Here is a 9621-nt window from a genome sequence, read left to right as displayed (position 1 = left end):
CAAACTAATAAATTCGGAAAGAAGGATGGAGTATAAAAATCATCAGGAGATGCTAAAACTAGAAAGTGAAATCTTGCAGAGGAATAATATTTTTATGTATTCACATAATATCTCCCTGTAAATTTCTGATTACTTACAAAAATAATCTAGTAAATTTACAGTGGAGAGCCCTAACATCACCAATATTAGAACAAATTGACTCATGTGCCTCTGGGTACTATGACCAAAAAAGTAGACAGCATCTCTTCAACTCTTTCTTGCCAAAAATATCTAAATACAAAAATAACTAAAATTAGGAAACATCAAATAACACCAAAGTAAATGTCATGTACAAAATAATTTAATAACTCAATTATTCTAAAAATTACTAAAATTGTCAGGGGAAAAAAAGGGTAGGCTGAGGAATTGTTGTAGATTGTTTAAAACTAAAGAGAAATAAGAACTACAATGCTCCTAGATTTGATGCTACAAAAGCTATAAAAGACATTGATGGGAAGATTGATCAAATTTAAACTGGCAATAGATTATAGTATTGCATCAACATTAAATTTCCTGATTTTGATAATAAAGATAATATTCTTTTTACCCCCATGTATTTTTTTATTATATCTTACTTTCAAAGTACTCTCCATTTGATGCAATACACCTACCTAAATGCTTTTTCCACTGCTCAGATAGATATAGATATATAGATACAGATATAATGCCAAAAAAGTATACACATTTTAAGTATGATGTTTGCTCAAAAGGTGGTATTAATCAAATGAATACTAGAGTCACCATGCAACAGGCAGGACAGTCAAAGAAAATGGCGAAAGCATGGTTGAGAGAATGTCATACTACACATTGCTACTGTCATTTGATCTAACTTCAAAAAGTAATACATAGATAACATCTCTTAAAATGTGTATACATTTTTTGGCATCCCCATATACAAAAAATAATAAATAAATATATATACACACATATATATATAGTTTCTCTCTCTGCCAGATGCGGTGGCTCATACCTATAATCCCAGTACTTTGGGAGGCTGAGGTGAGAGGATTGCCTGAGCAAATCCAGCCTGGGCAACTTGGTGAGACCTCATCTCTACAATAAATCAAAAAATTAGCTGGGCATGGTGGCACATGCCTGTAATTCCAGCTACTTGGTAGGCTGAGTCAGAAGAATCGCCTAAGCCCATCAGGTCAAGACTGTCTGTGGTGGCCGAGTGTGCCACTGCCCTCCAGCCCGGGTGACAGAGACTCTAACTCAAAAAAAAAAAAATAGCTTCTATCTCTACACACACACAAACACACACACACACACACACACACACACACACACACACACAAGAGAGAAATTTTTTTAAAAAGAGACAACTGAGAGATTGAGAGAGGGAGGAGGGGATGATGAAACAAACGGAGGAAACTAGCTTAATCCTGAATAAAAGGCTTTCAACGACTGACCAAGGAGACTTGCCTCCTCGCAAACTAATGCCTGTTCTCAGGATCCAGTCAGTCTCTCCTCTACCCTAACAAGAGGCAGAGCCCTATAGAGTCCAGAGAGAATAATACAAGGCCAGCTACAAAAGAATCCTCTACACAATAGAAGACAGCATGTGCTAGAAGGGCTTGGAAGCATGAATGGAAGTAGACTCTAAGAGTATTAGATCAAGAAGAATGAAGCATAAGGCTTGACCCAGCTGAATTAATCATTAAGAGATGGTTCACCCAGGATTCAGGAATAATGCATTACATCATAAACATGGCAGTGGTGTTAATAGTCTGCTAAATTAGCTGACTAAAGCTGGATCTAAAAGTTATCTCGATCAGAGGTCAGCAAACTATGGCCCATGAGCCAAATCCCAACTCTGTTGCCCAGGCTGGAATACAGTGGCACGCTCACAGCCATCCCAGCATTGTATAGGGACAAAATTAAATGTATTTATTTCTCTATTATCTTAGATTGCTCTTGAGCTACAGTGGCAAAGCTGAGCAATTGAGACAGACACCATATGATCTTCATAGCCTAAGATGTTCACTATCTGGCCATTTACAGAAAAAGTTTACTGACCCCTCATCTACATCATTGAGGACAAAATGCTGGAACACTTGAGAGTCACCAGAAAAGATGCTCTGATGGTAAACGGAAGGTTGTCATGAATCTATCATAAGTAACTTGCTTGCTACCCCTAACTATACTCCATGGGCTGCCCAGAGAATGCTTCCCTTTACCAAAGCGCTGATGAGAATGGGACCAGGAGGTTGAAAAACTCTGTGTTTGCTGTTCTCCGAAAGCCAGAGATAATGGTGTGGCATTAGCATTTGTTTTTCTGATCCTAGTGGAAATAATGGGACCCCAGGGTACAGAGACCAGGTATTGCCACTAACCATCAGCAATAAGGCACATGCGATTAAACAATAAGCCTCTGGGAAAAATAGGGCCAGACTTTGGTCCAAAGGGATTTGTGGGTATGGTGAATTGATCATGGGATCCTTAGAATATGAAGCACATGGGCTACAAATTAAGGTATTTCCGAAGTTGTATTGGCAGAAATATATATTCTAACTATGGTCATCAGAAACTTAAATCATGCCAGGTGTCATGGCTCATGTCTGTAATCACTTTGGGAGCCAGAGGTGAAAGGATTACCTGAAGCCAGGAGTTTGAGACCAGACTGGGCAACTTGGTGAGATCTTGGCTCTATAATAAATAAATAAATAAATAAATTAGCCAGGCATGGTGGTGCACACCTGAGTTTCCAGCGACCTGGAAGGCTGAAGCGGAAGGATTACCTGAGCCCATCAAGTTAAGGCTGCAGTGACTGTGAGCATGCCACTGCACTCTAGTCTGGGCAACAGAGTGAGACCTCCAACTCAAAAAATAATAATAAACAAAAAAAACTATAAGAAACTTAAATGATCATAGTGGGGATTTATGGTCCCTTACCCAACCGGACATAATCCAATTCACAAACACAGTGGCCCTCCCATGACTGAGGGGGAGGTTGGGACCCTTGAGCAAGGATCATGCAACATAGCCAGGGGTATAGCCCAGTCCTTCCCAGAGGATCCTGTGGTCATTTTACCACAATGACTATTTACTAAGAAAAGGAAACTACTCAGTACTTCTGAGGGTTATTAGAGCCTGGTTTGATCTGCAGCTAAGCCCAATGACTGAAAAACCACCACTGCCCAGAAAGGATGCTTATGAAGTCTCCTCGAACAATTGGTCCAGGGAGGAGAGTGAGATTATAGTATTTATTCCTCCATCTCCTTTCCTGCACTATAACCACAGGCTAACTGCCTTTCCTAACTGAAGTCCACAGCTCCGGTCTCCATATACGTTTCTCCTGGTAAGTTCCAATAACCACATTTTCCCCTTTGCCCCTTCAGGCATAGGAGACCTAGGTATATGTTGCCAGTATGACTTCTAAGCTCTGGTTTACCTAAACTCTACCCACATACTGTTGCAAAAAGTTCCCAAATTAAATTCTCATTATAGTCACAATATGCATAACAAAGCCACAAAACTTCAGTAGTATCTGACAATAAGAATTTGTTGCTCGAATGTCCAGTATCACCTATACCATCACATAGTCAACATGTGGTAAGTTCATATGTCTGACAGCTGGCTGATGGCTGTACCCTCAGCTCTGTTCTCCATGTTCCTCGACCTTCAGGAGCTTATCCTGGGCATGATCCCATGGAGCGGGAAGAGGCACAAGAGAGGAACTCCCAGTGCACAAGTTCATTCCGGGCTTCTGCTTGTATCCCTTCTGCTAATATTGCACTGGCCAAGGCAAATCACAAGGTTGAACCCCGAGCCAAAAGAAGAGGGTGCGGGAAGGTGTGGCAGGTCCCACTGCCCAGAATGAAAAAACTCTGCCAAGTGACATATCAGAGGATGACAGGGAGGAGAAAAAAGAATTCAGATCATCATTGCAAAACGTATATGCATCAAATTACTCAATTTGAATATGCCATCTCTTCCTGCTAGGGTCTTGTCTAACTCATTTAGAGAGGTTAAGAAGGTACTTGAGTTTACCCACTAACAAATCAAAGCTGGGAAATAAACTAAACAGGCTAGCTAGAGCACCCACAACAGTAACCATCATCTTGCCTTGGGAACTAACACAGACAAAAGTGCCAAGGGTCCAAGGCAAACTGGAAAAGACCAACCAACTTTCAGAAGGGAAGAAGCAGCACCACTGGTCCCACCCAATAGATGAGCATGGGAAAGAAAACAGAAGATAAGGTAGTATCCAGATAAATGTAAAAGCAGGACCTGAATGAAGCAGAAGCATGAATGTGAATATGTGAAGGAGAATCTTCTAGAAAAAAGACTCTGAGACATTAAATATGAACAATGTGGGGAAGCCTAGAATTGACATGGTGGTTCTAATTGACCTACAGGTACAGATTCGTGCTGGACAATAGGGGATAACAAAATTAACAAACACGGGGACATTACAAAAGTTTTAGAAAGTCATATAGACGTCTTCCTGTCATTGCACTTGCCAGCTCACTTTCTTGATAGTTTCTCTCCTGCTTCTCTCTTTGACACTCCCATTCTTTGTCATGTTGACCTGAAGGGGTCCAGCCCCACAAGGGTCGTGAGATTTCCTGAAGGAGAGACAGATAGGTGAAGGACGAAAATCTTATACTCAGACACCTGCTTCCTGAACAGATGACAATTTAATGTTAGTTAACACAGAGCTTTTATACCATTCGTAAAGGGGCAAAACAAAGAAAATTCCTTCACGTACATATCCTCTACAAGTTACCACCATCTAGTGGTCTTAGCAACAAACAAGCCAAAAACCCTGTAAACATTCAGACAATTAGTCTTATTCATAAGGCCAAAGATGATAGTTTTAGTCCAAAGTCCCGAATTACAGTCCTTGAACTGTCTCCAGAAAGTTTTCAAGTGTAAAGTTCTCATGTAGCAGTTTTCCTTCTGGGGCTTTATGACCTTCAGAGCTTGTAATCGCCTTTCTTGTCCAGGTGTCTCTGTTACTTTTCTCTTATCCTGCAGTGCTTATTTCTAAAGAGAACTCAAAAGAAGCTTTTAGTAATGTTTCCCAGGCCCCCAAGGTTGCTTTCTGTCTTTAGCTAATTTATCATAAAAGTGTCTGATTAGTATGAGTTCAGTGAAAACCCACTCTATGTTAACTTAGAGTTTTAACTATTGAATTAAGTAAAAACCTTAACGATTAATCTTTATCCTAAGTCAGTGAAAATAGTGTTATAAATCACCTACATAACCCCTAGATAAGTGTTAGAACTTATAATGAATTCATAATGAACTTACTATAAACTTGTGCTTCTAAAAAACCTTATGTCTAAACACTAAACTGCATAATCCTGAAACAAATGAGTAAATATACTTATATCATTTTTTACTCAAGCAATGTCTAGTAACTTATAACCAAGTGAAAGAAAGCATTCTTGATGTGCTTCAGAGTTTAACCCTTGCATATGTTAGAAAAGGCCAAGCGGCATAGTGGGAAATGGAAAACTGAACCATGACATTCTCAGGTTAGCTGTGAGTACTTCACATAAACATGCCATTTTCTTCTTCCACGACTGCACAGAATTCTTCGGCGGTACCAAACAGCAAAGGTGGAAGACAGAAGGGCCTCAGCTTCCCAGGCTCGCCCTGCAGCCCGGGGTCTTCAGCCCACCAGGATCCTGTCAATCAGGTGGACCTCCAAGACCGGCTCCCAACATTGACCGCTTTTTTCCTTCATGTCTTTTCTTGTCCCTTTTTCCCACCTATTAGTCTCAAGATGCAACTTAATGCAAGTGGAAAAAATGGGAGTATCTTAGTATTATAATTTTAGAAGCTGTCCTAGTTGACTGCTGCCCATTTCCGTGAGTTCTCTCCTGTTTTCACATTAGATTGGAGTTCTAGTTTAAGATCCCTTCAGTTAATCATTAGTGTTGAAATGAAGCAAGGGCACCCAGAAGCCAAGCTGACATGAGGAAGTGGTAGCTTATAATGCAAGTTATTGCCTGAGGCCATATAAAATTCTCATCCAAATGTTCTTTCCCAATTTCATTATAGTGAATTCAGGAAAACGGTGTGCATCTATGTTTGGGTCAAAGAGAAAAAGGGAAAACATTCCCCTCCTCCTCCCCTACTTGGCAAGTAGTGGTAGCAAAAGTGGAAATAAGGCAGAGAGGGTTCGGGTAAGGAGACATCACTAAATGTTACAAAGATGCAACGTACAGCATTTTGGAGACATCTCTTGTGAAGGTCTCCAAGCTTCCTTTCATTATCAGGAAAACGCACTTCTGCAAACATAACAGCTTACAATGTTCTCTAAGTTCTCATTAATGTTTGACTTTTAACAGAATGCGAAGCACAAGCTACAATGAAATGTCGTCTTTAACAATATAATAGGATTTAAAACCCTGTAGACTGCCTACATGATAAATCAATCTTCATAAGAAATCTCTACAACAATATTCTATCTTCTGGTAACAGTGCACATTGTGCATGCCACAGCCAGTGTAACACATAGGTAGGACATTGGTAGTCAGAAATATTGTAAAAAGATTGCCAGAAATTAAACTTTTCTGGATTCAAGTATCTTCCAGTAACTTCCCTTATTAGAAAAAGAAAGCAAGATAGCAAGAAAGAAAGAAAGAAAGAAAGAAAGAAAGAAAGAAAGAAAGAAAGAAAGAAAGAAAGAAAGAAAGAGGGAAAGGAAAAGGGAAGGGAAGGGAAGGCAAAGAAAAGAAACAAAGAAATGCCAGAACATTTGATGCTGGGATTGGAAGAAGGTTCCTCGTGTAAGGATGGCAGCTCAACATCAAACCCTGCCCTGTCCTCCCCAGATCACCTTTTCCTTTTCTTTATTCCAATCTACTACCATCCTGGGCTGGGTAAAAAATATTGCCATTCCCCATTTAATGCTCTGGTCCAAACCCTGCATTCCAAATCACAGCTGAAACCACACTGAAACGGTTAAATGAAAATTTCATGAAAACTGAGAATCACAAAAAGGAAATCTATTCAGAAAATAACATAAAACTAGATGTATATGTAATGGCTATAATATTTTGAAAATAATATAACCATGTATTTTTAATTCCCTATGGCTCTGTCAGGCAGTAAATCAAGGGTTTTTATTGCTTTGGTAGAAGAACCCATAATGCCTAGAAAAAAAGACCTTATTCAGATTTGAGTGTTAAATCAGATTTGTTAAATTCATAGTGAGAAAATAGCCTTGAAAGCCTGGTTTCCTTTAGCAAAAGCACCACTACTCACTCCCCCAACCACACACACACACACACACACACACACACACACACACACACACACAACACTTCATTTCCAAAAGTTTATCTTCAAATATCTAAAAACAAAGTTTGCAGGATTTTTTTAATAAATGAAAGATAAATATTTATTATTGGAAAAGAGAAAAATGTATACAAGAAAGTCTATATTCTTTCTCTTCATGCACTACTTTTGGAATAAAGTTCAAAATATCAACTTTGAAGATATTTATAAGGATACATTTTTCTTAACATGTGACCAGTAACTGCATGGTGGACATTTTTTCATACAAGCCATATAATATAAATATATTTGTATAGTTTACAAAAAGCTTAGAGCAATTATGTATTGACAGAAATATTATGTGTTATATTTTACTACAAAATATTATAAAAGTGATACAATTTTCCAGCTCTTAAATGTTTAATCTCTTGATTTCAACAGTACAATGGAAAAAATCATCAAGTTAGTTTTGGCTTTGAGATTTTTTGTATTCAATTTTTATGTTGTAGCTTATCAAGCAGAGAAGACAAGATATGTATGAAGGAAAATTCCCACCCAATGGCTAAGCTTCTCTTTGAGGAAAAGAATGAGATGAGAGAGGAATACAGAATAAGTAATTCTGAAGGGGAGGGCCTCTCAACCTACCACTGGGGTCAAACTCACTCCCTGCAGAGAAGTCCTTGGCTGGAGGGAGAATGACTGAAACACACACACATGAGTTGTGGGACTTCTCAGAGGAGGAGATATCTGTGCTTCCCCTGCTGTACAAGCCTCTCAGAGAAACCCAACTTTGCTCCTTAGCAAAAGTATAGAAATATCTCAGAGAAGTTCCTGTGGTGCCCCCATAGCAATGTACACGCATGGTGTATGATAAAGGATGTCCACTGAGGACAGGGAGCATCACCAAGGATGCTAGCTGGCACACTTGCTATGAGGGTGGTAGGGGGAATTCCATTTTGAAGAATAAAGCAGCCCTGGGCAAACTGTGGAGAGATTAGCTAGCATCCCTGACCATGCATCAGAGGGTCAGTAACATCCAGAGGCCAAGTGAGGAGGTTCAGTCAGCAAGCAGGGAGCACTGACTTTGGTGACCTTGGGAAGACCTTCAGCATAACCTTTTCAGAGGTACTCAGAAGAGGAAGCAGCCTGCTGCCTTTCCAGCCTGAGGATACCCAAGCTTCCTGGAAAAGAGAAAGGGAAGACAAGTTTTGGCCGGTTGAAAGCAATATTTACAGGAAGCATGAGTTATGAAACAAAAAAGTTTTACAAAAATGTAAAAAGCTACTATACAATAGAAGATATTGGGTGCATTTCAGTTGGCAGATGCAAAGTGTTTACCATGAACAGGAATGAGAGACAAGGAGAAGTTGAGCTCAGATTTGGGAAACAAAACTCCATTGCTTATACACCCTTACTGTTACTGTTTAGATTCTGTGACATATAAGATGAAGCTTTCTACAAAATGTGGTCATTTTCTCAGAGCATTTAATCCCGTAACAACTGTAATAGGTAAAGTCTATTCTTATTACCATCTTACAGATGAGAAAACTGAGGCAAAGAGAGGGTATTTAACTTCCCCAAACTCATAAGCCAGTGAGTGCTAGAGTTGGCATCTGAAACCAGGCAGTCCAGGTTAATACCCCAAGTTCATAACTTGGTCCTCTGTTTGGGAAATGTTTCTTCTCTCCACCCTTGTGGCATCTTAGAATTCCTGACCATGGAGTATTCCCTGCCCCTTCGAGGGTTGCTTTTCTCTGTCTTTTTCTTCCTTTACCTTTTCTTTCCTAAGCTCGGTATACCACTGCCACCCAATGAAGACCACACTTCCGTGAATAAACCGACCAGTCACATTCCATCTTTTGTTATTGTCACCTCTGGACCTTCTCAGCAATGTGCACGCACGCTCTGAGGCTTCTTCGGTGGCAGCTGATGTCACAGCTGCTCCCAACAGCTGAGCCAGCGAAAGCCCCTTTTTCGTAGGTTTGACTCGAAAAGGCATCCAGATGTGTCCGATGGATGTAGTTTTTAATCCTGAAACAGCACGGCTGGGCCTGTGGTTGTGTCCATGCACGGTGATGCACATCAGGCTCCTCTCTTTCGGGTGACCTCTGTGCCGGTCTGCAGAGCAGCACAGATGGGCTCTGTCCCCAGCACTACCTGTTTACAAGGACATCACTGTGATCGTGAGCACACCTGGAACTAAAACAGACCTCCCTCGCTGAATACAAGGAGCCAGAATGGTGCTATTTTGCATATGGGCACAATTCTTCATATCGCCTTATTTATTGTAATTTATAAAAAACGCCATAGCCGGGCTCGGTGGCTCAGCCTGTAATCCCACGCCTT

Source organism: Carlito syrichta, unplaced genomic scaffold (assembly GCF_000164805.1).
Source record: "Carlito syrichta isolate Samal-C Ts95f unplaced genomic scaffold, Tarsius_syrichta-2.0.1 Scaffold304734, whole genome shotgun sequence".
Classification (NCBI taxonomy): Eukaryota; Metazoa; Chordata; class Mammalia; order Primates; family Tarsiidae; genus Carlito; species Carlito syrichta.
Note: the sequence above shows the minus strand (reverse complement) of the source record.